Source organism: Oreochromis niloticus, linkage group LG22 (assembly GCF_001858045.2).
Source record: "Oreochromis niloticus isolate F11D_XX linkage group LG22, O_niloticus_UMD_NMBU, whole genome shotgun sequence".
Taxonomy (NCBI): domain Eukaryota; kingdom Metazoa; phylum Chordata; class Actinopteri; order Cichliformes; family Cichlidae; genus Oreochromis; species Oreochromis niloticus.
In genome coordinates, this window is record NC_031985.2 from 7,648,762 (window position 1) to 7,676,257 (window position 27,496).

The 27,496-nt window shown below is 39.1% G+C and overlaps 1 long non-coding RNA gene across 1 annotated transcript; it reads right to left on the reverse strand.

Moving 5' to 3' along the window:
* Positions 1–14,309: 14,309 nt before the first annotated feature.
* LOC102078128 (major histocompatibility complex class I-related gene protein) lies at positions 14,310–25,104 on the reverse strand. The gene is made up of 10 exons (XR_002057986.2): positions 24,986–25,104; positions 23,661–23,869; positions 18,986–19,255; positions 18,464–18,542; positions 17,804–18,054; positions 16,608–16,868; positions 16,140–16,418; positions 15,722–16,024; positions 15,237–15,338; positions 14,310–14,816 (listed from the first exon to the last, which is right to left on the reverse strand). It is a non-coding gene; the product is annotated as a major histocompatibility complex class I-related gene protein (long non-coding RNA).
* Positions 25,105–27,496: the final 2,392 nt, after the last annotated feature.

The following is a 27,496-nucleotide window of genomic DNA, read 5'->3' on the forward strand; positions in this document are numbered from 1 at the left end:
ACATAGACACAGACCTCCAATGGAGCTCTAACACCTCTGCGGTCTTAAAGAAGGCCCAACAGCGTCTCCACTTTCTGAGAATCCTCAGAAAAATGGACCTGAAGAAGGAGCTGCTGACCGTCTTCTACCGCTGCTCCATTGAAAGTGTGCTGACATATTGCATCGGTGTATGGTTCTCCAGCTGCACCGCAGCACACAGAAAGGCACTCCAGAGGGTCATCAATATGGCCCAAAAAATCATTGGACATCCTCTTCCCTCCCTGAAGGACCTGTACAGCACTCGCTGTCTCAAGAGGGCACGCAGCATCCTACGAGACTGTACACACCCAGGACATCGGGTGTTTAAGCTGCTGCCGTCTGGCAGGAGGTTCAGGCTGCTGAGGTCCCGAACAAACAGACTCAAGGACAGCTTTTACAATAGGGCAATAGCCCTAATCAATGCAAATAGCTGACCTGATTGGCTACCTCCCTGGACTTTTTTTAGGGGGAGGTAACAATGTTTAAAACAATAACAATAATAATATTTATATTTATAACAAGGTGCAATAATAATTAATGTGCAATAATAACAGTGTGCAATACACATAACACTTATTCTTCTTTTTTATTTCTAAGTTAATATACTGTGTTGTGTTGTTTGTGTTGCGTTGTGATGTGTCATATCGTGTCGTGTTGTGTTATATGTAGTGCCGACGTAGGACAGTTTTTCCAATTTCATTGTACTACTGTACTATGTATGACTGTGCAATGACAATAAAGAATTATCTTATCTTATCTTATCTTATCTTATCTTATCTTAAAAAAGTCACGTGGCTCAAAAAGAGATGTGAAAACTCTTTGCTAGTGAAACTCAATGATTATTACAAGACAGCTGAGCTAAAGGTTGTTTTTCTGGTGCCATTTTTTCTCATCCTTATAACCTATAAACTGTTGCTTTCTTTTATGGTTATTGTATTTTTATAGATTAGGATTTGGACAAAAAGAGCATATTAGACAAAGATAACCTGAGTAAACTGACAACGTAGATTTTAAATGAGGATTTCAGGGAAAAAAGCTATCCAAACCTACTTGGCACTATGTAAAAAAGTAACTACCCTCTAAATCTAATAACTGATTGCACCACCCTTGCCAGTCAGGCATTTGCAATAATAGGAAATTAGTCTGTCATATCGCTGTGGGGGAACTGTGGCCCACTCTTCTCTGCAGAATTGCTTTAATTCATCTACACTGGAGGGTTTAAGCATGAATGATGTGTTTAAGGACATGCCAAAGCATCTCGGTCAGTTTTAAGTCCAGACTTTGACTAGGCCACTCCAAAACCTTTACTTTGTTTATTTTTAGCCCTTCAGTGGTGGACTTGCTGGTGTGTTTCAAATCATTGTCCTGTTGCATAACACAAGTGCTTTTAAACTTCAGGGCACAAACTGATGGCTGAACATTTTCCTCTGGGATTTTCTGGTAGAGAGCAGAATTCATAGCTCCATTAATTATGGCAAGCTGTCCTAAAGCAGCCCCAGACTATCACACCATCACCATGTTTGACTGTTGATATGATGACTGTGATACGTCAGATGGAACGGAACTCGAACTAAATAGTTCAAGTTTTGTCTCATCATTTGTCTTTTTGGCCAATGTGAGGCGACCCTTTGTGTTCTTTTTGGTCAGCAGTGGTTTTCTCCTTGAAACTCTTCCATGGATGCCGTTTTTGCCCGGTCCTATTATTGAATCATGAACTCTCACCTTAAGTGAGGCCTGCAGTTCTTTATGCTATGTGTTCTTTGTGGAGTAATTCCTGGGAAGGTTCACCACTGTTCCAAGTTTTCTCCATTTGTGGAAATTTGTTCTCACTGTGATTCACTGGACCTCCAAAGACTTAGCAATGACTTTCCATGCTGGTATATATATATATATCAGTGATTTTGTCTCTTAGCGGTTTCTTTAGATCATAGCATGATGTGTTGCTTTTAAAGTTTTTTAGCCTTGTTTCAGCAGGTCTGGCAGTAATCAGGCCTGGGTTTAGCTAGTGAAACTGAACTCAGCATTCAAAATAATGTTAATTCATTATTTACAGTGGAGCAATTACTTTTTTACATAGTGACAGGTACACTGTAAAACCTAATTAGTTCCCAAAAAATTATGCAAACTCATTGCCTCAAAAAAACTAAGTAAAGTTTACTTAAGAAAACTAAATTATGGGAACTTATTCATTTGGAGTATAGGTTTGGATATCTTTTTTTTCATTAATGAATAAAATCATTTAAAAACTGCAATTTGCATTTACTCAGATTATCTTGGTCTAATATTAAAAGTTTAATTAAAACCAGAGTGTGCAAAGCATCACAGTATTCAGCAGATCTGTATGATAATAAAGGAATCTGAAACAAACATCTTAAAAAAGCATGGGAATGAATCCATTGGTAATATTAATGAAATCATATTTTTAAATCCAGAGTGCATGTCAAAAAGTGGTACTTACAAGATGTAGGCCGTCTGTCTGAAATAAAAAAGACAACAAATGTGTCTTACAGTTCAAAGTGCCTGAAAATCTCATGTTTTCTCACATAAACTCAGAAAGAACCATGTCTAATATATAAAATACACAATATAACTGAGCATTTCACTTCTGCTGCTGGCTGACTAGTGAACTCCGTTTCTTTGAATCTCTTACCTGTCTTCTTTTTGCAAACAGCAAATCCAGCAGCAGCAATGAGAATGAGAACAACAAAAACAACGACTGCAGCGATGCTGTTGAACAGCATGTCAGAGGACGTCTCAGCTCAGTAAAGAAAAAACAAATGAGAACAAACACAGGATAAAATGTGCAGTTAAAGTAGGCTACAACAAAAGTATATCCATCCATCCTATCACATTCATCTGATTTATCTAATAACATACACAACAAGATCACATATTGGTGAGGGAAAGCAAGTATGCTAAAATGTGAGTATCCGATTATTGTGACTGTTGTGATTTAATGCAGGAATAGAATAGCTTCTCTGTTAGGATCTCCATTAGCTATTCCTACAGTAACAGTTATTAAAAACAACAGGCCAAAACAATCAAAAACATTATAGACAATCCACAATACAACCAAAAAAAAAAAAAATGCCTCTCTCCCCTTCATCAGTTTTAAATATTTTTTTGCCCCAGTTTGTTCTGATCACAGTTTTATTCAGTCAATAATGTCCTCACCACCAGAGAGCTGAAACACACAGTTGTACCATCCCCAGTCTTCAGGTGTGAATGATGAAACATTCAGATCAACACTCATCTGAAAGGTCCCATCATTGTTGGGGAGAATCTCTCCAGGATCCCCACCTTCATGGATCTCCTCTCCATCTTTCCTCCAGAACATCACGGCTCTGTTAGGATAGAAACCTGTAGCGTGGCAGCTGACTGGAGAGAAGGGAGTCTTCAAGAAATGATGTGTAAATAAAAACCACAACTTAATATTCAAAACTGAGTCATTAGAGTCAAAGAATCATCATCTTAAGTCATGTCAAGGTTGTCTGTGTAGCACTGTTCAGACAGAATGTAATTCAGAGTGCTTTAGAGAGGGGAGGATAAATACAGAGACATTTAAAACATGTAACGTATATGATGATGTAACACATACAACGTTTTATCACCAGCTTCCAGCAGCTGCATGAGGCTACATTATGACATATTTTAAACTAAATATAACCCGAAATACACTGAGATATGGTAATGAAATTGTGAACACAAGAATACTTAAAGAAAAATCATTGGTTTAGTTCACGTAAATAATTATCTTTCAACCACAAAAATAATAAATATTATCTTAATCTATCAATCAGTTTTAACATCACCAGCAGTCAAACTCACCACCAGGTGGCGCTAAAAGAGAGGTTGCAAAACGGCTCATTCACTGTTTGGAAACCACTGATGAACTACAGCATCACTGCATTAAGATCTTTCACTAAACAACCTGCTGACTGTAAATTTTACTCACATTCAAATTACTGTATAAATGTTCTCAGTTAAAAGAAAAAAGGAGGTTATTTAAAGTAGTATACTGTAGTTTCTGTTTTCTTTTGATAATAGCTTTTCTTGAGACTTTTCGGATTTAACTAATTTGTTCCTCCTTATCTTGTCTGTCCTCTTGCCTGATACTCAGAAGTTAGTCTCAGTACATCACGTTGGAGGATGTCTCAGTTCCTAAAATGCATCTGAACGAGAAAGGAGGCTTCAAGAGGAGCTATAATCAAAATGGCCATGGTGAGAGGTGGCCTCTTTTTCAGTTCTTTTTGTTGTTTCAATTATTTAAGATGATCAGACTTTCTGCTCTTCACTGTTTCTGTGTTTGACTGAAGGTATGATATTTTGTCACATTGCAGAGAACCACTAAAAATACGGCTCAAAAAACTAAAGGGAAAACTTAAACAACACAATGTAACTCCAAGTGTTCCTTTTATATTTTTGAGCAGTATATATAACATGGCATCTGAGATCAGAAAACATGGCAGTAGCTGGGCTAAAACAACACTGTTTTATAATTTAGTTGTTCTTAGGAAAGTGATATTATCCAAAATGCTGTTCGAGTGCTGCAATGTGTGTTGATGTTGGAAATGTCCATTTCTATTTTTGCTATAATTTGCAAAAACTATTTGTGCCTGAAGATGTTTTTGATGAAAAACCTTAAACTGGAGCTATCAGGAAAACTTCATAGATGTTTTCATATCTTCTAAATCATTAAATACCAAATCTACCAAAACATGTTTCCATTTTCTCTTTCATTTATAACTATTATTCAAAAGATAATACAAAGTAAAACAAACACTACTGCATCAGGTCATGTGATTCTACTTGTTCTCTGCAGAGAGCTGTTGCCACTCTCCACATACATCTTCAGCCACGCTGGACAAATCTTAGTGAGGAATTTTTCACGGTCTTTCATTCTGGTTGTGTTAGCATCCCAACTCTGTTTGATAATGTCAGCCTCTGGTTTCAGTGCGATCCACGTCAGCATCTTTAGATCCAATTTAAGAAAGTCTTCTCCATCATATCCGTACTGTAAAAGTCCAGTAACCTCTCCGGTGTTTTCATCCCATTCACAGCCTTCTATCATCTGTAAAATGTGGACAGCTGAGGTGAGAGAGAAAACAGAGATTGCAGTGAACATCTGAAACTCAGAGGCTATAAACTCTAAGAAGCACAATAAAGACATAATGCAAGATATAAAACAGTCATGAAAAAAGATATATCATTTTTTAAAGGTAAAATCTGAATCTTGCATTTTTAACACACGACTAAAACTGAGAACAATTATTTTATCATTCTTTTTAGGAGACATTCACATTAGTGAGGTTTGATGATTACAAAATTAATTTTTTTTTAATGATTAACTAATTATTAGCTAACAATCTTTTACATTAATCAGTGATGTTTATGCATATACATGATTTATGATGATTTGGCTTAACAAATAACAGAAAACACTGCACCTCTACTTTGGTTTAACTGCTGCTTCAAACTAGAAATCCATAATCTGAACAGATTTGGCCGATCCACAAAACAATAGTCAGTGAGCGACTCCAACATCTGAGGGTTGGTATCTAATATTTTCTTCGCCCAGTCCTGTCTTGCTTCCAGTATCTTGTTGCTGCTGTCACAGTAGTAAGCCATCTGAATGCCATCAATTACTGGGAAACCGACAAACTCGGAGATGTTTGGGTTTCCAGAGGAACCAGTGTCAAAACTAACCAATAAATGTTTCACTGTGGGACAAAAATGTTTATAACTTTAGTAAACAAGTAAATAAAATATATAAACATTAATCGGAAATACAATTAATTCAGTATGATTCAGTTCAAATATGATTATTAAGGTTTTAGTAAAAGTGACATAAGACTCTACAGCAGGTGTGTGTGATCAATTATGAAGCATGTACAATGATATGTGTACTTTTGAATACTTACAAATGTGTGTACCCAAACCTGAACAAATGATGATAATTAACACGGTGGCACGGTGGTTAGCACTGTTGCCGCACAGCAAGAAGGTCCTGAGTTCAATTCCACCATCAGGCCAGGGTCTTTCTGTGTGGAGTTTGCATGTTCTCCCCGTGTTTGCGTGGGTTCCCTCCGGGTACTCCGGCTTCCTCCCACTGTCCAAAGACATGCAGCTTGTGGGGATAGGTTAATTGGATAATCGAAATTGTCACTAGGTGTGAATGTGCGAGTGAATGTGAGTGTGAATGGTTGTCTGTCCCTGTGTGTTGGCCCTGCGACAGACTGGCGACCTGTCCAGGGTGTACCCCGCCTCTCGCCCTATGACAGCTGGGATAGGCTCCAGCGCCCCCCGCGACCCTGGAAAGGATAAGCGGAAGCGAATGGATGGATGGATGGATAAATAAAATATATAAACATTAATCGGAAATACAATTAATTCAGTATGATTCAGTTCAAATATGATTATTAAGGTTTTAGTAAAAGTGACATAAGACTCTACAGCAGGTGTGTGTGATCAATTATGAAGCATGTACAATGATATGTGTACTTTTGAATACTTACAAATGTGTGTACCCAAACCTGAACAAATGATGATAATTAACACACACATTTATAAGTTTAGCTTCACAAATCTGATCCCTGACACTTTCAAAAAAACAAACAAACCTGTGCATAAAAATGTCTATGAATATTCATGGCATTGTTTTCGCTAACTTACAGACCATGCCAGTGCACAGATCACCTGATTATATCACCTGATTTATTTGAGCTTGGAAGGGACGACAAATATAAGCTGCGTTGAAGTGGTAATGGATATTGGATTTCCCCTGAATACCTGTGTTTTTTGTTTTTACAAAAAAAAAAAAAATGGCCTTGATAGCTCATCACCTCTCAACTAGATCACATTAAGCTTTTAAATTTAATATTTGATAAAGGGGATCATAAAAGGTCATTAGTCTGCTCTCGTAGGAGAATGGTGACATGAACATTAAACTGCCAGATACTTCAGAGGATGAGCGACAGTGATGTCTGTTCACTGCAGGTTTCCCCAACTTTAAAAGCAGCATAACAACCTTTGATCCTGACATTTCACCATTCACAGAGTTTGGGAATGGCTGCAATCATTTATCTGTGACCAGGACAATTTGAAAAAATAATTGTGGCTTATTGTTTGGCAATTATGCAAGTTTCGGTTGTTATTCAACTTTACTATTTATAAGGTTGGGGAAACCTGCAGTCAGCTGAGACTGAAGAAGTCACTTGGATGAGTGATGAAACATTTCTCCCACTGAGAACGCTACGTCCTGATGAACAGAATCAGCTGTTTGCTTTATTTGAAAAAACAAACAAATCATTTTATGTGTTCCTATGCATGTGGACTAATTTAACACTATACAAATAGGACAATGAAAGGAGGAACTACTTTCCAAACTGTCATTTCTCATGAACTTAACAACACTTTACACATACTATACACAGGGTGCTTATCACATTTCTTCAGAGCCCCACTGGTAAGCATAAGGAGAAGTACATAAAATGACAACTCATAAAAAAAATGTTTGTCGTCTGCAATTAACCATATTCAAGCTGTAATAATAAAGTGAACTCTTACCCGGACTTACCACATTAGAGCAGAGGAGTAATATATACACAGTCTTCATGTTGCTTTTGTGTTGCTGTGTTTATCATGAAAGTCTGTTTTTTCTTGCCTTCAAACTGCGGTAAAGCCAGCCCCCACAGGAAACTACCTGATTTCAAAATAAAAGCAAACCTTCTGGTGATTGTGATTTTGGCATTAAAACCAACTCATTTAGTTTGTATTAAATCATAACTTATCAAGTAAGTATATATAACAATGTACAGCACCTTTAAAAATTTATACATTTAATTTGTTCAAATTACAAATGAAATTGTTTTCACAGACTAATTTCAGACTAACAGCATATGTAGCTGGGTCATAAATTACTTATTGTTATAATTACACAAAATGTGTTCTGAACCCCAACCTCATTATCAGTTAGAGCCCCTCCTCATCCTTTTCTTCTTCTTCTTTGGTGCAACCCTATAAATTTGGGGTCCCCCTTTGGCCTCTCCCCTTTTCTACAATTCCCCTGTGAGAGAGGTTGGTGTCATTTCTTTTCCAACACTAATTATATCTTTATCTACCCTGATGTTTTTGATTGTGTGTTTTAGTTCATTATTGTCATCATTGCACCTGTCTTTACTAGATGCTGTGAATATGTGATATGTGTGTGCCACGTATGTGTATAGGCACTGTTAATGCTAGCATGAACAGATAGTTCTTGCTAGCTTGGAAGTTGTAGTGGGCTAACTCTAGTCCCACCTGTTTATATTTGGTTATAGGAGCTGGAGCGGGCAAGTTATTTACTTGGAGGTCTTTCTTTTTACCTTTCATTGTCAGACACAATGCAGGAACACACCGGTTACACGTAGAGACTCAAAACATCACTCAATATTAAGCACTTCAAAATTGCATAGAGTAACTATTTTTCCTCTGCATTCGTAATCCCTTTACTTGGAAACTTTCTGCTACCAATTTTCTTCACTATCGCTCAGTATCAAGTGAATCTAGTTTCAAAACAAAGCCCTCTGATAGACACTACTCTGGATGTCAGTGTCTTGGCCCCAGTATTACTGCGAGGGCCCCTGGAGTCGATTTGGACCAAAATACGTCCTTTAAAATTCAAGTTAAACAAATGTGTAGAAGTGTTTTTTTCATCTGCTCTGCTTCTTCTTCTGCTCCCTTTAGAGGTGAACATAGTGGATCATAGTGCCTCCATCTCGCCTTATTCCTGGCATCCTCTTCTGTCACATCAACCCTCTGCATGGGCAAAATTAACAATATCCTGACTCAGTCTGATACTAGAAAGCTAATATAGATATTTCTATGACTACTGTCATTCCTTACTACTGAGACATCCTAAAAGTTGAACTCAATGAAAGGGTTTTGGTTGTACTACAGTAACATTACTACAGTGACTAGAGAGATCTTATTGTTCCCACAGTGACTTCTACTCAATTCCTCACTATAAAATCCAGACATTATTGAACTTTTTTCCACCCATAACATTCCCTAAAATGTGTATAATATAATATATAAGTTGCTGTTATCTCAAATACTCCTTAAGTTGAAGTGCATTCAGTTATTTTGAAACTGGATCTGAGCAAAATCTGTATCAGATGAGCTGATGATAAATGACATGCCTTTAGCCAATGTCTCTTTGAACACATGAAGCAAAAGTAAAAGTCAAAATCTAAAGATAGAAACAGGTTTTTAATTGCATGGTGAGAGAGGTGGTGAGATGAAGAGAGAAAAGATTAAGAGTGCTAAAAGACTCGTTTCAGGTGTTTGGGTGGAGCCATAACACAACAACAAACCAAATATATGACTGTTACACATTTAATTGCATTACCGAACTCTAAACCGGCTTTTGCACGTCTGAGTTTTTCAGATCTGTGTGACTGAGACAGTTTGCTTTGCAGGCAGCATGTCAGGAAAAACAGGTAACACTGAAACTGTAACATGTTAGAGTGAGTATTCTATTCATTTGAGCACTTACATTGTAAGTGCGTAGATATTCATCACTCAACAAGTCCCTGTAAGTCTTACAGGGACTTGTTGAGTGATGAATAGCTTTTATATGATCTCTTGAAAACATTTTCAATATTTAATTTAACATTATTGGAGGAACAGCATCTTCATTTTGCTGAAAAGCTCCTGGTCTGGTATAGTGCAGGATAAGTGTGCCCACCTTTAGAACCACCAACACAGCATTTTACCAAATATAGTTCATTCATACCAAATAAAACTCAGGCATATATAGAAGATTTTCATCTTTTTTTTGGATGTTACAAAAAGAAAAATCACATAGTCATAGCTCAATATTTAATAAGTACTAGGGAAAAGAATCTGAAATACTTGCATAAGAGTAATTACAGTTCTTTTTATTACATTCCAAAAGGCCAGAAGATACTTTAGTCATGTAGCCCTACAGCTTCTGACGCTATGGCATGACCGTTTGGGAATTTCTAAGCTGTTGAAAGAGTTAACTGAATGATTGTAAACTTCTCCATCCAGCCATTCTCTTCCACTTATCCACAGGTCACGGGTCACCTATATCTCGAACCTACGTTATTAATAACTACATTATAGTTATTAATAATGTTAAGATTGGCTGTGTTCCTGAGTATACTTTACCTGGTCTCCTGTAATTTAAAGGGAAACAGTTTGCAAAATATACTTGAATATGAACAGTACAAATAATAATAATAATCCTTACTACATGTTCATGTTGTAACTGTTTAAAGTGGAATGAAATGTAAATACTCTTGGATTGTTAAACTTCTATGTGTTTTCAGATATATTCTTATGGGTCAGTAAACTAAAGCTAACACAGTCTGATTCAGTTATTTTCAAGTGGGATCTTTATAAACCCTTCCCAGATTATCTTATGTTACTGTGACAGTAACATGAACTCAAGAGAGCCCTGACAAGACTGGTTCAGAGAGTTTAAGGAAGATTAGCGACAGTACTGTATGCATTAACAGCAGGTCTGTAAAAGATGATATTAACAGCTTCAAGCAGGACTTAAACCAAACTGGAGGTATGTTATCGGGTAGATTATATACACTGCTCCAAAAAATAAAGGGAACACAAAAATAAGACATCCCAGATCTGAATGAATGAAATATTCTTATTAAATACTTTGTACTTTACATAGTTGAATGTGCTGACAACAAAATCGCACAAAAATTATCAATGTAAATCAAATTTAGCAACGCATGGAGGTCTGGATTTGGAGTCACACTCACAACTAAAGTGGAAAAACACACTATGGGCTGATCCAACTTAAAACACATCAAAATGAGGCTCAGTAGTGTGTGTGGCCTCCACGTGCCTGTACGACCTCCCTACAATGCCTGGGTATGCTCCTGATGAAGTGGTGGATGGTCTCCTGAGGGATCTCCTCCCAGACCTGGACTAAAGCATCCGCCAACTCCTGGACAATCTGTGGTGGGTGGAGCGAGACATGATGTCCCAGATGTGCTCAGTTGGATTCAGGTCTGGGGAACCTTTGCATTTCTTTGGGTGAGAAATGCCACCCCACAGCATTACTGACCCACTGCCAAATCGGTCATGTTGGAGGATGTTGCAGGCAGCAGAACGTTCTCGACGGCGTCTCCAGACTCTTTCACATCTGTCACATGTGCTTAGTGTGAACCTGCTTTCATCTGTGAAGAGCACAGGGCGCCAGTGGCGAAGTTCCCAATCTTGGAGTTCTCTGGCAAATGCCAAACGTCCTGCACGGTGTTGGGCTGTAAGCACAACCCCCACCTGTGGACGTCAGGCCCTCATGCCATCCTCATGGAGTCTGTTTCTGACTGTTTGAGCAGACACATGCAAATTTGTGGCCTGCTGGAGGTCATTTTGCACGGCTCTGACAGTGCTCCTCCTGTTCCTCCTTGCGCAAAGGTGGAGGTAGCGGTCCTGCTTCTGGGTTGTTGCCCTCCTACGACTGCATACATGTCTCCTGTTACACTGGCCTGTCTCCTGATAGCACCTCCATGCTCTGGACACTACACTGATAGACACAGCAAACCTTCTTGCCACAGCTCACATTGATGTGACATCCAGGATGAGCTGCACTACCTCAGCCTTTTGTGTGGGTTGTAGACTCCGTCTCATGCTACCACTAGAGCAAAATCACCACCAGCATTCAAAAGTGACCAAAACATCAGGCAGAAAGCACAGGTACTGAGAAGTGGTCTGTGGTCACTACCTGCAGAATCACTCCTTTATTGAGGAAGTCTTGATACTTGCCTATAATTTCCACCTTTTTTCTATTCCATTTGCACAACAGCATGTGAAGTTGATTGTCAATCAGTAATGCTTCCTAAGTGGAGAGTTTGATTTCACAGAAGTGTGATTGACTTGGAGTTACATTATGTTAAGTGTCCCCTTTATTTTTTGAGCAGTGTATATATTTCCACTAAATTAGATTTTTTATTTTTTTATTTTTTTGTGGTATTGAGAAACCTCTATGACAACAGCTCAGCAGATCAGATGGATCCTGAATCTCACTCAAATTCACTTTACATTAAATATGATCTTTGGCCTCATTTCATGTCTTCTATCTGAATGCAATTTCTGATATTATTTGTGTGTATTCGCATGAAAGTTAACCTATTTGAGACACAGGTTTTAATAAAGAAAATTATTGGTGGAATAATGTTCAGATAGTGCCTAATTGTTGTCGTAATCAATGGGGCTTTACATAAATTTTGTCAAATTTGGGCATAATAGACATTTTTGGTTAATACATCCACATATTTAATATGTTTGCTGAGCTAAAGTATAGAAGATAAAATATCCCAATATTTTATTTATAAAGCAGTTTTTCTCAACTCTTGCAAATTTTTTCACAAAATCAAAAAGAATTAGAACTAAAATGGGAGAACTAAATAAACTGGACTACACTGGGAGAACTAAACTAACTGGACTACACTGGGAGAACTAAATTAACTGGACTACACTGGGAGAACTAAACTAACTGGACTAAACACTGGAATATCATGACATGACAACATGAACCCTGGATATGAACCACTTAAACACGATTACCTGAACATGACGAACAGACAACCTGACAATGAACAATGGAAAACTCACACACTTAAAACACAGAGGGGTGACGAGGGAAGTGGAAACACATGGGAACAAAGCTGGGACGAACACAAAACGAGAGACTGTCAAAATAAAACACTAAGACGCAACCTAAAACACACAGCAAGACACAGGCAGGAACGCACATTAGAAGAGGATTGACTGGGGAGACAGAGGAAGGAAACACAAAGAGGGAAGGGAGACGAGTCATGGAGGGAAAGAGAGAGAGAGCTGGAGAGAGAAGGAGAGAGGCAAAACGGGCAGTGGAGAACATACATAAATACACACGAGAGACAGGAGTAACATAGAAACACAAGAAAGGCAACATTAAATAGAAAAGGGAAACAAGACACAAGGACACACACACCCAAGACTCAGAGCCTTGACAATATCAGGAATCTGTATGCTCCCAGCTAAAGCCAGAAGGCAATTTACAACATTCAGAGTGAGAAAACAATGAATCCATTTAAATCAGTGATAGACAGAAATGTTCACATTAAAAAAACAAAAAAAAAAACATCAGAGAACATTTTTTATTAGAGCATCAAAGCTCAGCTCAAGTCACATTGTACAAATACGCAAATATTGTGTAATGTTTTTAAATGGTTTGGTGTAACTACAAATTACAGTGTGAAAATATTATAGCTGAAAAAAATAGAAAAAACAAAAACTGAAGCAACATTCTTTACTTAAACCAAAATAAAAAGTATATGAACTATTTTTAATCAAAATAAAATTTAGAATTAAAATGAAAGAAACACAAATAAATATATAAAATTAATAGGAACAAAATCTAATTGTAATGTTTCAACCAATTGTTGCAAAGTCCTTGTTCATAGGGGGTCATGTGATTCAGTGCATCTTCAAGAATTTTCACTGGCAGATTTTTTTTACTTATGTCAATATCTTGTATTAAGTGAAAAAATCTGCCAATTGAGCAAGTGAAAATTCTCCAGATCCAAGATGCACTGTCTAAAAACAAGTTCCTTTATCTCACTGAAATGTTACTCTGCAGCTGATTGTGTCTTATTTCAAGTGATGTACGGTGGCCCTGAGAGGCCAAACGGACTGCAACTTAAGAAAACAGCAATAAGAAAAATGCTGCAAAAGCACACAAAACACAACAGAAATAGGAAAAACGAAAACTGAAATAGGAAGAACGAAAACTGAAATAGGAAAAAACAGATTTCCAAAAGCACAACGGAAGTGTTTCTGGGGAGACAATAACCCGACGGACCAGTTGCAGGAACCCAAAACATGGTAGGTGTGTTTTATCATGATTCATGTAATACTGATGACGGTTTTTCTGGCTAATAGTTAGGCTAACAAACTTACCTCTCATCTTTTCTTTCCTCACAAAACCGATAGATCCTCCACTTCTTTTATGTGTCTTCTGTCTATTTTGGTTCCTGCAACTGGTCCGTCAGGTTATTGTCTCCCCAGAAACACTTCCCTTGTGCTTTTGGAAATCTGTTTTTTCCTATTTCTGTTTTCGTTTTTCCTATTTCTGTTTTGTTTTTTCCTATTTCCGTTGTAACTGTATGTTTTTGATCTTAGGACATAGCCCAGGGGTGGTCAAAGATCAAGATCATGTGACCTCACAAATCAAATCCAGCAAAATAAGGGCTAGTCATTTTCATAGAACTATATGATGAAATAATAAAATGACAAAATTTTATTTCCAAATGAGAGTCTGTTGCTGTCATCCTTCAGATATTTTGGTGTCATTTGGAAAATACCACATGCTTTGTACATTTCCAATTTCTCAATAAAATTACACACTTCAGTTCTAACAAACGGTCATCATCAGATACATATCCATCAATAAAGTTAGTTTTGCTTTGTAGAAGACTTGTGATACCGCTGCATCGATGCCATGACTACATACTGAAGCAAAATAAAATCACAAATGCATGAAATGTACACACAGGAGCTGCATACAGATGTCTGACCATGCACTAATTTACAACAAGTGCAGCAGAATGTGATCATTACCTGTGCCTAATTTATTCACTGGTGTTTTTAACATATGTATTTGAAACACTGAGGTGACGGCAGCAGCTGGAGGAAAGTCATACAGAGAGCGGAGTGAAGAACTTCTTAGGACAGTCAGCGTTGTGGATCTAGTCTCTCAGACTGCTCAGAGCCATCGTCAGGAGCTGGAAGATCAAAAGCATACAGTTTACACATATTTTAGCCTTTTCAAGGGTGTAATTTGTAGTGATTATTGAATACATGGCCCTTGCTTCCCAGCTATGAAAGTGAGATCAGTGCTGTTCAAGTGATCAGATCATGTGTAACAAAAAAGAACAAGTCTGTACTTTGTTTTCAATTAAATAATGCATATTATATCTCTAATAAATGTTCTACATTACTTACAGGATGCAGAACATTTGGTTGAAACAAACTAAAATAAACCATATCTGTTGTAATTTTTTTTAATTCGTTGTTTCTTGATTGTGCAAATATTTTGTGTCAATTTCCTTTATAATTTGATTATTTTCTTCTCACCTCATCATTCTACTGCCCTATAATCATTTTACTTGACATGAATTTGAACTAAACTTTAGATTTCTCACATTTTTTATTTATGTAGGTCAAGAATGTCACAGCTGTGATGATGGTGAAAGCTAGAACAATCACTGCAGCACCGATGAAGGTTCCCATGTCAGTGGGCTTTTCTGTTGAACAAAATATGACAACACTTATAATACTGAACAAAAATGTGTGCAGTTACTAAAGAATAAGTGGAGAGAAAATCAAGGACCTGATAGTTGATGAGTCTGAATGTCACACAAAGCCATCAAAACATCATTCCTTAAGCATTAGTTACGCGTCTTGTGCACACTGAAGTAGTGATACACCATAATGCAAATGGTACTTCATTACTTTAACCCAGTATGAGATCCCATTTTTACGCCAGACTTATGCTACACTTGTAAAGACTTGTCTTTATTGATCGATAAGAATGGCATTTAGAATTAAATTTGACAACTAAGCTGTTTAGTTAACAACTTCATAATATCAAACTGCAGTTTTCAAACCCTGCAGGATCCAGTCTTACCCCAGTTGGTCCTGATCGCCGTTTTGTCCAGTTTGGTGATGATGTCCTCGTTCACACCAGAGAACTGAAACACACAATCGTACCTCTGCCAGTCTTCAGGTGTGACTGATGAAAGTTTCAAATCAACACTCATCTGGAAGGTCCCATCATTGTTGGGGAGGATCTCTCCAGGATCTACACCTTCATGAAGCTCCTCTCCATCTTTCCTCCAGAACATCAAACCTCTGTCAGGATAGAAACCTGTAGCGTGGCAGCTGACTGGAGAGGAGGGAGTCTTCTGGAGGAGAGACACTGAGGGAAGAACTGGAGAGAGACTGGCAGTTGTCACATTCTTTTTTGAATTTTATTTTACTTTTCAAGCAAGAAATCCATATTAATTTTCTGTTCTATTATGTTTAATCAGATTCTGTAATTCTACCTGCTGTCTGCAGAAAGCTCCTGCCATACTGCAAATACTCCTTTAAAAACTCAGGGCACCGATGACCTAAAAAGTTTTTGTTTAATTTTAATCGATCTTTTTGAGCATCCCATCTCAGTTTGGTGAGGACAGCCTGTGGTTTTGGAGTGATCCATGTCAGTGTCTGCAGGTCCAATGCTAGAAAGTCTTCTCCATCATAACTGTACAGATTGAACCCATTAACCTCACCAGTCTCATCATTCCACTCACAGCCATTCAGTCTCTGCATGATATGAACACCTGAAAAGAGAGAAAGTAACAGTAACTGTGATAAAGCAGTAAGATGTCAGCACAGCATAGTGAAACTGCACCTTTGGGACAAATCAACAATACAAATGCAAAAAATAAAGGCTTTTTAAAATAAAAATTACACTTTTTAAAACAAATCATGATCATATTTCAGCAGTAACAAGTGAAACAAATCAGTACCTTCAGTTTGGTTCAAAAGTTGCCTCAAAGTCTCAATGGTAGCCTTGAAGAAGTGATGACTGTCCAGAGATTGCAAACTATACCACTCCAGGTGCTGCGGATGATCCTCAAAGAATTTAATCCAGTCTTTCTTTAGCTCTGCTCCTCTTACACTGTTGAAGTCACCTATCTGAACTTCATCAACAAGTGCACCAGCCACAAACTCTGGGATACTCTGGACTCCAGAGGTTACAGTGGAGAAAAACTTCAGGGAGTGTTTTACTGTAAAATTGGCAGGACAAAATCAGATGACATTTCTATTATACACTTTCTGTACCATTTAAGAAGGTTAAAAACTAAAACTTGTCTCAGATTCACCATTTTAATTAATTAAATTAACACCTTTAAATCTCAATCTTGAGAGAGAGAATGGCCATTCAACAGGGGACTGATAGTAGTCTCTGAAGATGAACAGCACAGTCATCTTTAAATACAGTAAAGCAGATGCAATCAGATGTACCCTTGACCCTCTCCAAAAGAGGAGAGATTTTATATCCTGATCTCCAATTACAGTGATTGCCCGTTGCCCCCCCCCCATCCTTAAGGACACAGAACAAAAGGCTTCACACCTGTTGAATTTCCCCCCACATGGTGTCACCAACTTTCTCAGAGGTGTAACTGTGTGTGTGCAATAAAGTTAAAGCTGAGTGCTCTTTAGTATGTGTACCTTTTAAATGACCCAAAAGTGATATTACTAAAACATATAATGAATACATAAAAGAAAAGAAACATTTTCATCACATTGTGTAAGTTAAAAAGATAAAATAGAAAATAAAATATCAAGTAACCTGCTAAGTTAACTATTTTTATTGTAAATAAGCTAACTGTGTTTATAATGTTCTGTACTGATTTAATAACACTCTGTAGTGCTTTCCTTTCAGCTACAGTCCAGTTTGTGAAAAACAAGGATGTCACAAGAGAGGATACTTTGAACAAAAGATCTGTAAAAGCATAGCCACAGCTGTTGATCTAAAATTCCTCTTCTATATGCTTAAATAACTCCCTGTGTCTTTTTGACTAGTTAGGTGTTGTTAGTAGTCCATGTCAGGTGTAAAATGGCGACAGCTCATAGCAAAACTAAAAGACCAAGTCTCTTAAAATGCAATTTGCTGTAAGTCAAGAGAAATATTTTTAAAGAAAAACTTGAAATATCTTACCTGGAGATGCAGCATGACAACAGAGGAGTAATATAAGCACACACTTCATCTTTTTTTCCATTTTCACATTCATTAACACAAGAAAAACAACAGACAAAAAACAACTGCAAGTGGTTACGTGACTTGTTCATGTTCTATTTTCTTTTAGGCTGGGCCAAAGTTGTCTGAGTCAGAAAAAATTAAACATTAAACAGACTGTGTTCCTCCTACAGTCTCTCTGTTTTTCCCATGGCATGCACACTGGATTCCACCTGAAAGCATAACAAACAAGACAGGACCCAAACTCTGGTTTTAGATACTTTAGAGAGATTTATTTTTTATGAATACTACTTCTGCTGCTTCAGTTAAGTTGCAAAAGTCAGCTTGGTTAATAAGAAAAAGAAAAAAATTGCAAAAATGTAAAACATTATTATTTAGGAAAACTGCATCCCCTATCTGCTGCAGGTTTTAGGCAACTGAGTTACAAGTACTTATGCAAAGAAATAATTTAATATGTTTTATTTATTATAATTATAGCATCAAACTCTAAACCTGCACTGAAATTACACTGTTTAAATGGAGCTACTTTAGATGAAGTATGAGGATGCATATTTGCGTTTTTGGGGATTTTTGTGGAAGTGGTTGCTATTAGTCTAAAATGAAAGCAGGCAGTGTACACACTTGTAAAACCTTTTAATGCCAATGTGAATTTAAAGGATGCAAAATTCACAGCCATCAATCCTCTGTACAATGTGGACACCTGAACAGAGAAAGAGAAAACAGATGTTTCAACAAACCATGGTGATAGTGTGGACTGTGCTATTTTCAACATTCATGTTATGCTCATGATTCCAGTCAGACAATCTGTCAACATTTTCTTAGACCTGATTGATTAAGATTACAATAAAAAAGCTACAGAAAGACAAGAGTCAGAAACAGATTCTTTCCACGGCTATAAGCTATAAAAAACAGGAAAACTGTTTTGATTTTACTTTTTAAAGGAAAATCTAAATCTACCAATGATTTAACTGAAGAAATTTAGTACTGTAAATGTATTGTAAATGTATATGGATGTTCACATTAGGAGTGTCTCAGGATTTCAAACTTCAATCCAGAAACACTAAATGTAACTAATTCTGCTTTAGTTTTGTTTAGATATAGCCCATGATTTATAAATAATATATTTATAAAGAAATACTGCACCTCCAGTTTGGTTGAACTGCTGCTTCAATGTAAAAATTAATTCTTCAAGAAATTCTGGCAGATTCTTAAAACAGAGATTAGTGTACATCTCTGAGTGTTGAGTTTCATGGTGTAATATTTGTTTCACCCAGTCCTGTCTTGGCTGTATTATTTTGTTGCTGGTGTCACAGTAACTAGCCTCAACGCCATCAATCTTTCCAGCAGCCACAAAGTCTGGGATGTTTGAAGCTCCAGAGGATCCAGTAAGAAAATGCATCAGTGAGGGTTTCACTGTGGGAAAACAATGTTTATAATGTTAATAAAGGAGAGTAAAATATACAAGAGATTTGAAATATGATTTATTCAGTATGATTCAGGTAACCCTGACGACAAGTGGGCTACTGGAACAAGAAGGCATCGGTGGGCAAGAGATGAAAACAGGGCGCTGTTGGAATGCTACTACGCAAGTAACCCTGGCGGAAGGGGTTATATGAATAGGATGAGGGGCCTATGGATTCTTCGATACCCAACATCCACAATGACGGCGAAACAACTAGTAGCTCAGTGTTCCAACATTCGAAAGAAGGGACTGCTATCACAGCTAGAGATTGACGAGGTACAACATAAATGCTACGGCAAGGAGGAGTCAGGACGCCAGGTCAGGGGGGGAGATATCATCACCCCCACCCGAGATTGGGTACATAGCCCCAAGTGCGATAGGAGAAGGATCGTTGAGTGCGAGAGGAACTGACCTGAAAGATAGGATCATGGCCAAGCTTGAAACCTGGATCCCCCGTAGCCGGTTACCAAGATTACGTGAAGTACCCTCAGAAGGTCTGCTAGATGATGTTAATGCAGCACTACGGACGATACCTACAACCACGATTACCGACACTAACAAGCTGATCTACACTACGGCAGCAGTGATCAGTGAGATGCTTGGCTACAAGTTGAACAGCCACAAGGGGCAGTACCCTCATTGGAGAAGGAGGCTAGAGGGCAAGATCAAAGTAGCACGAAGGGAGGTTAGCCAACTAACGGAGTTGCAGAAAGGCGCGACAAAGAAGGCGCATAAGAAATACAGCAAGCTGTCCGTACCTGAGGCCTTGGAAACTGCCAAGCAAAGACTCACAGCCTTGGCCAGCCGCTTGAGGAGGTACACCAGAGAGATAGAAGGCAGGAGAATAAACCAGCTGTTCTCCACAGAACCAGCAAAGGTGTACTCTCAGTGGCAAGGGAACAATAAGAGAACAGCACCACCAAGGCCGGAGACGGAGCAATACTGGAAGAGCATATGGGAGAAGGACGCAACCCATAACGGCAATGCTCAGTGGCTAGTGGATCTGAGGGCAGACCACAGCAACCTCCCTGAACAGGGTCCAGTAACCATCACAGTGGCAGACATCCAAGAAAGGGTCTCCAGTATGAAGAGTTGGACAGCACCAGGGCCCGACATGGTTCACGCCTACTGGCTGAAGAAGCTGACTGCACTCCACGAGCGTCTGGCAGCACAAATGAACCAGCTGCTAGTTAACGAGAGACACCCGGAATGGCTAACCGAAGGTCGGACAGTCCTGATCCCCAAGGACCCCAAGAAGGGACCGGTCCCATCCAACTACCGACCAATAACCTGCCTCAGTACTACATGGAAGCTCCTGTCAGGCATCATATCGGCTAAGATGAACAGGCACATGGGTCAATACATGAGCGGGGCACAGAAAGGGATTGGCAAGAATACCAGAGGCGCAAAACACCAGCTACTGGTAGACAGAACAGTCAGCCGAGACTGCAAGACCAGACTGACCAACCTGTGCACAGCCTGGATTGATTACAAGAAGGCCTATGACTCAATGCCCCACAGCTGGATACTGGAATGCCTAGAACTATATAAGATCAACAGAACCCTAAGAGCCTTCATCAGGAACTCAATGGGGATGTGGCGTACAACACTAGAGGCCAACTCCAAGCCCATAGCACAAGTCACCATCAAGTGCGGGATCTACCAAGGAGATGCTCTGTCCCCACTGCTGTTCTGCATAGGCCTTAACCCCCTCAGTGAGATCATTAACAAGACTGGCTACGGATACCGACTACGAAACGGAGCGGTTGTCAGCCACCTCCTGTACATGGATGACATCAAGCTGTATGCCAAGAGTGAACGAGACATCGATTCACTGATACACACTACCAGGCTATACAGCAATGACATTGGAATGTCGTTCGGACTGGAGAAGTGTAGTCGGATGGTAACAAAGAGAGGGAAGGTAGTCAGAACTGAGGGGATTGAACTACCAGAAGGCAACATTGCAGACATAGAGGACAGTTACAAGTACCTGGGGATCCCGCAAGCGAATGGGAACCATGAAGAGGCCACTAGGAAAGCTGCAACCACCAAGTACCTGCAGAGGGTCAGGCAAGTCCTGAGGAGTCAGCTGAACGGTAAGAACAAGATCCGGGCTATCAACACCTACGCCCTGCCCGTGATCAGGTACCCTGCTGGGGTAATAGACTGGCCAAAGGAGGAGATAGAAGCCACTGACATAAAGACAAGAAAGGTCCTTACCATGCATGGAGGGTTTCACCCCAAGTCCAGCACCCTGAGGCTGTACGCTAAGCGGAAGGAAGGGGGCCGGGGACTGGTGAGTGTCAGCACCACAGTCCAGGATGAGACAAGAAACATCCATGAATACATCACGAAGATGGCCCCAACTGACAGCGTGCTCAGTGAATACCTCAGGCAGCAGAAACCCAAGAAAGAGGAGGAAGGCGAGGAACCATCATGGAAGGACAGGCCCCTGCACGGTATGTACCACCGGCAGATAGAGGAGGTGGCTGATATCCAGAAATCCTACCAGTGGCTGGACAAAGTTGGACTGAAAGACAGCACAGAGGCACTAATCATGGCAGCACAGGAACAAGCTCTGAGTACAAGATCCATAGAGGCTGGGGTCTATCACACCAGGCAAGACCCCAGGTGCAGGCTGTGTAAAGATGCCCCAGAGACAATCCAGCACATAACAGCAGGGTGCAAGATGCTAGCAGGCAAGGCATACATGGAACGCCATAACCAAGTGGCTGGCATAGTGTACAGGAACATCTGTGCCGAGTATAACCTGGAAGTCCCGAGGTCAAAATGGGAGATGCCCCCAAGGGTGATGGAGAATGACCGAGCTAAGATCCTGTGGGACTTCCAGATGCAGACGGACAAAATGGTGGTGGCTAACCAACCGGACATAGTGGTGGTAGACAAACAGAAGAAGACGGCCATAGTGATCGATGTAGCAGTTCCGAATGACAGCAACATCAGGAAGAAGGAACACGAGAAGCTGGAGAAATACCAAGGGCTCAGAGAAGAGCTCGAGAGGATGTGGAGGGTGAAGGTAACGGTGGTCCCCGTGGTAATCGGAGCACTAGGTGCGGTGACTCCCAAGCTAGGCGAGTGGCTCCAGCAGATCCCGGGAACAACATCGGAGATCTCTGTCCAGAAGAGCGCAGTCCTGGGAACAGCTAAGATACTGCGCAGGACCCTCAAGCTCCCAGGCCTCTGGTAGAGGACCCGAGCTTGAAGGATAAACCGCCCGCAGGGGCGTGCTGGGTGTTTTTTTTTTTATCTCCATAACAAAATGGAGCCCGAAAGAAAAAGAAATGTTTCTGCTGTGTGGGATCATTTTGATCTTTAAACTGCAAATAAGGTAACTGTTTGTCTGTCTTTCTTTCAGTGTAATCTATCAGAATAGGAAAAACAGCAATGTGACTTGCATTGTAAATTATTTATTTCATTTTATGCAGGTTAAATGTCGCATCTGTTCTGCGGACCTTCTTACACAAACAAAAGCACCTCCTCAGTGTTTAGGCATTCAGGAGCCAAACATGAAAATGAGGAGACAAACACACCGAGAATGAACACAGGTAGGCCTATACTGACACTGAACAGCTTTATCATCATTTTTTTTATTAATATGTGTTTTATTATTTTGAAATCAAGCATCTAGGAAAACTGTTCTGGACCAGGCAGTCCTGAATTTTATTATAAAGGACTGCCAACCCCTTAGTATTGTGGAGAGTGTTGGAGAGAAACATTCCAAGATCAGAGGATCCTTTAACGTACTGGGGGAATAGGAAGACATCTTATCTGAACCTTTTCCACCTGGCTTTACAGTTTGTGTACCCCAGCTTCATCTGTGCCTGTGAGTTTTCCAAAGCTGGGGAAATGGTGTAAAAAAAAAAAAAAAACGCAATAGACTGAATGCAAAAACATTGGATAAACGTATTTTTCTGATTAGAAATTTATAATAAACTATTACATTTAAATGGGTAATATTACATTCACAATACTTTCATTTTAATTTTCGCTTAAGGTCATTCACAATATATTTAAAGATGTCTACAATATTTGCAATGTAAAAGATATAAAATAATTCCATGGAAAGTACAATACCTTACAATGTATACAAGTATGACTAGGTCATTGAATCAGTGTCTGTTGCGAGTCTGAAGTAAGTTGCCTGCAATGATATTTAAGGTCCAGCAGGTGTCAGTATGGAGCAAAACAGCAACACTGTGTCGACACAGTATCGATACAGTTTGGGGAATGTGCTGAAACGCTTCACGAGGCCTCATCTACCCATCACTACGCATAACCTAGTGTGTCTAACAGTTTAAAACTGCAGCCAGTGTATAGGGTACCCCAGCTTACCTGTCCAGCCTCCCACCACACACAATACAAAGAAGCCTTTTCACAAATGTTTGATGTTTGTCATAAAGCAGAAGCCAGCAGCCACCAGCTGGCCAGGGAGCTGCTCATTTGTAGTGATCCCAGGAGAGTGATTGGCCCACTGTGCCTAGACCAGCCAATAGACACATGCCAATCAACTTTGAACTGGCCAATAGGTGGAGGCTTGACACCTGAAAAATAAAAAGAACACAAAAGCAAAGCCACATCTCTTGGCACGTAACAATACTGATATGGACTGGGTAATGTTTTAGAAATAAAAAGATGAAACATTATTTGATGGAAATGAAAATGATCAACCTACAGAGGACTAAATTCAAAGACACCTGAAAACTCTAGGCACTCTCGTCTGCTTTCTTTAAATTTTATTGCAGCAGTTCAAAATGGTACTCAGTAATTTTTTGGGGCCCCGTGTGTTTGTATGCATGCCTGACAATGTAGGTGATGCTTCTAATGAGACGACAGATGGCGTCGTAGATTAAAGGTTCTCCTCCCAGATCTGGACCAGGGCCTCACTGAACTCCTGGACCATTGAGGTGCAGCCAAGCAGTGTCGAATGGACCAAAACATAATGTCTCTGAGGTGTTCTACTGGATTTAGTTCAGGTGAACAAGGGGGCCAGTCAGTGGTATCAATTCCTTCATCATAATGCTGGGCTTTGTTGTGCACCAGGAGGAACCCAAGATCCACTGCACCAGCATAGGGTCTCACAATGGGTCCAAGGGTATCACGCTGATACCTAATAGCAGCCAGGGTGCCGTTTACTAGCCTATAGAGCAGGGGTCTCAAACTCCAGTCCTGGAGGGCCAGTGTCCTGAAATTTGTCCATGAGTCCCTGTTGCAACACACCTGAATACAATTAGTAGGTGAGGTGGCAATTCAGCCATTTGATTCATGTTACAGCAGCTCATGAGTGACCAAATTCGCCACGCTGAATGATGTTACAGGCAGCATAATGTTTTCCACAGTTTCTCCAGACCTTTCATGTCTGTCACGTGCTCAGAGTGACCCTGTTCTCATCTGTAATGGCGCCAGTCGTTGACAAGTCAATTTTGGACTAATTGTGCATGCATTTTAATTTTTAACATCCTTCATCATCACATCATCTGGAAAAGTCTGGGACTCATAAGATATCATGGAGATACAAACAGAATTTATTCAGCTGTTTGACTACTTGTCATATTTCTGAGTACAAGTGAGTTTTTTTTAAAGTTAGCACACTTTACTGAGAATAATCTTCTCAAGTAAATTTAAATTTAGAATTTCTTGATTATCAATCATGAACTTACCTGGAGATGCAGAATGACAGAGAAAGAGCAGCTCCAGTAGCTTCTTAATCATGTTTAGACAGCTAAAGTCAAACTGAAGAACTAAGAGAAGTCGGGTAGTTTTACAGGTTTGTTCAGTCCAAAGATGTTTTTTTGGTGCAGACCAGTTAATGTTTTGAGTATGACGTCCTGCCAGTGAACGCAGCCTGAACCTCTTCAATTTGACTGCAGTAATTAATTAACTAACTAGTTAATAATTAACTCATTACTTAGTTACAGTAGACATAAGGTTAATGTATCATTAGCTAAAAATGACTTGATTTTGTGCTCAATTTATTCAGCACAATGTTTCCAATGATTAGGATCACAGCGGAACACAATGGAACTTGACGTCCTTGTCAAAATGTTCAGTGTCTACATTGTAACTGCATTTGTTTTTGTTAAATTGTATGTTTTCTATTCTCCTGCTTCACTATGATTTTTCTGTTTCTTTTGCTTCCTTTGTTTGTATCCTGTTGCATAGATCTTCAACAACCTGGCAGATCACGATGAGAAAACATTTTTTTGTGATTGTCTAAACCTACAAAGAAGTTTAAGTAACTTCTGAACCTCACATGTAGAAGTACAATAAATAATATGGCTCCCACCTCAAAGGAGTAGAAATAACTTTTTAATTCTGTATATTTTGCAGATGTACATAACTTCATTTTTCTTGACTTAGCAGTGGAGAAATTCAAAGGTGGAAAAATTACATTTACTTGCGTTACTGTAATTGAGTAGTTTTTTTTGTGTATTTGTACTTTTTAAAGTCATTTTTCAAGTCTGTAATTGTACTTTTACTTAAGTATATTTTTTTAAGTATTGTACTTCGCTACGTTTTCAATCACACCTGTTACTGAGTAAATTTGAAAAAAAAAAAAAAAAAACTCGAAGAAACTGATGTGAACACCTGGCCGTATTTAAGGGACCAACAGCTTTATTATGCAGTGTAAGCTGTGTTTTCCCAGAGAGACCGAGTTAGCAGCTTTTAAAAATTCCACATCAAACCTGTGCAAGCATGTAGAGGTAAGTTAAATGAAACTTGTACTGTTATGGTAGCAAAAAGGCTGTGCTCAAGTTAATCACATTAAGTTAAGACATCTGTGAAGGACACAGCTAACGTTGGTTGGTACTAGCAACTTGCTGTTATCGGGCATGTTGTTGTCCACGCAACTTTTTTTTTTTTTTTTTTTTACTGGATTGGTAAATTGCCAAAAGAAAATGTGTTTACTTACATTTTTCCTGTTTGTTAATAATAATAATTTATTTTAAAAAAAAAATAGTTAAATTAAAGACACCAGGACCAAGCTGGGTTTCCTGGGTCCAGAGGTTTGGAGAAACTTCTTCCTTTTCTTTCATCACAGCTGTCCTGTGCCAGATGTTCTTTTGACCCACTGAGAGAGGCATCATTTAAGAAACACCAGGAAGACTGAAGCTCATCGCATTGATCAAGCAGGACTCATGATCTTCACCAGCAGCTCCCTCACAGGGAAATCTTCAGCACTCCTCTGTAGACCCGCCCCAGGAGATGGATACACCCAGCATTTCATGAACACTGTGATGGAGACCTTTGGTTTGTGTAATGTTATAAATACTCGGATACTCCTCAGAAGCTCCAGACTTTTACATAAAGATATTATATTCAGTCCTGTAGAAAGTTATATATTTAAAAATATATGATCCTCTCTGGTTACTCTGGTATGAATAACTCTGAATTACTTTATGGTAAATAACACTATCTGCAAAAAACTGTGAAAGAATTCCAGATGACAAGTTTGTAATTCAACATACAAGTGACGACCTTTGACCTTCATCAGGTTTTATTTAATTGTGTTAGAGAAAATTTCATATGTTCTTCATGCAGCTGAGTACATCAAGTGTTTAAAACGGAAGCTGTGCAGGTCTGAGATCAGCAGCTTTGTGAAACACTAAACTGAGGTCCTGTTAATGCTGATATATAGTGACACAGTTACATGAGTGATTAATCCTTTTGTTTTTTTGTCTTTAACTTTATCAATAAAGCTGCAGCTTTCACTACAGCACATGTGGTACTTTAACCTTTGTACTGTTTTCATCAGTTCATTTTGCAGTTAACATGTTGGATGATCTGTCTGCTGTCACTGGGTGGTGCTGAGGTCTGAATCTGAGGGCAGCTCCTGTAATCACAAAGACAACAGAACCATCACAAACTGAAATATAAATTTTATCCCTCAAAATTGAAATGAAGATGATTCTTCTGTCCTCACACACTCAGGATCTGAAGTTCTTCTCTTACATTTTTTTCAGTATTACAGTACACTACGTACTTTAATCCATAGTTCCTGATTAATGAGGAGTTACTGAAGTACAAGCTTTTAAAAAAATGTTACTGTCTTTACATATGTGGCAAGAGACTGAAAACATGCTGTTGTTTGCACATATTTAATATTCAGCTCTGCAAAGGGGCTGCAGCAGAGTGCAGCCTGTTGCAGCCTGAAACCAAGCACACCATTG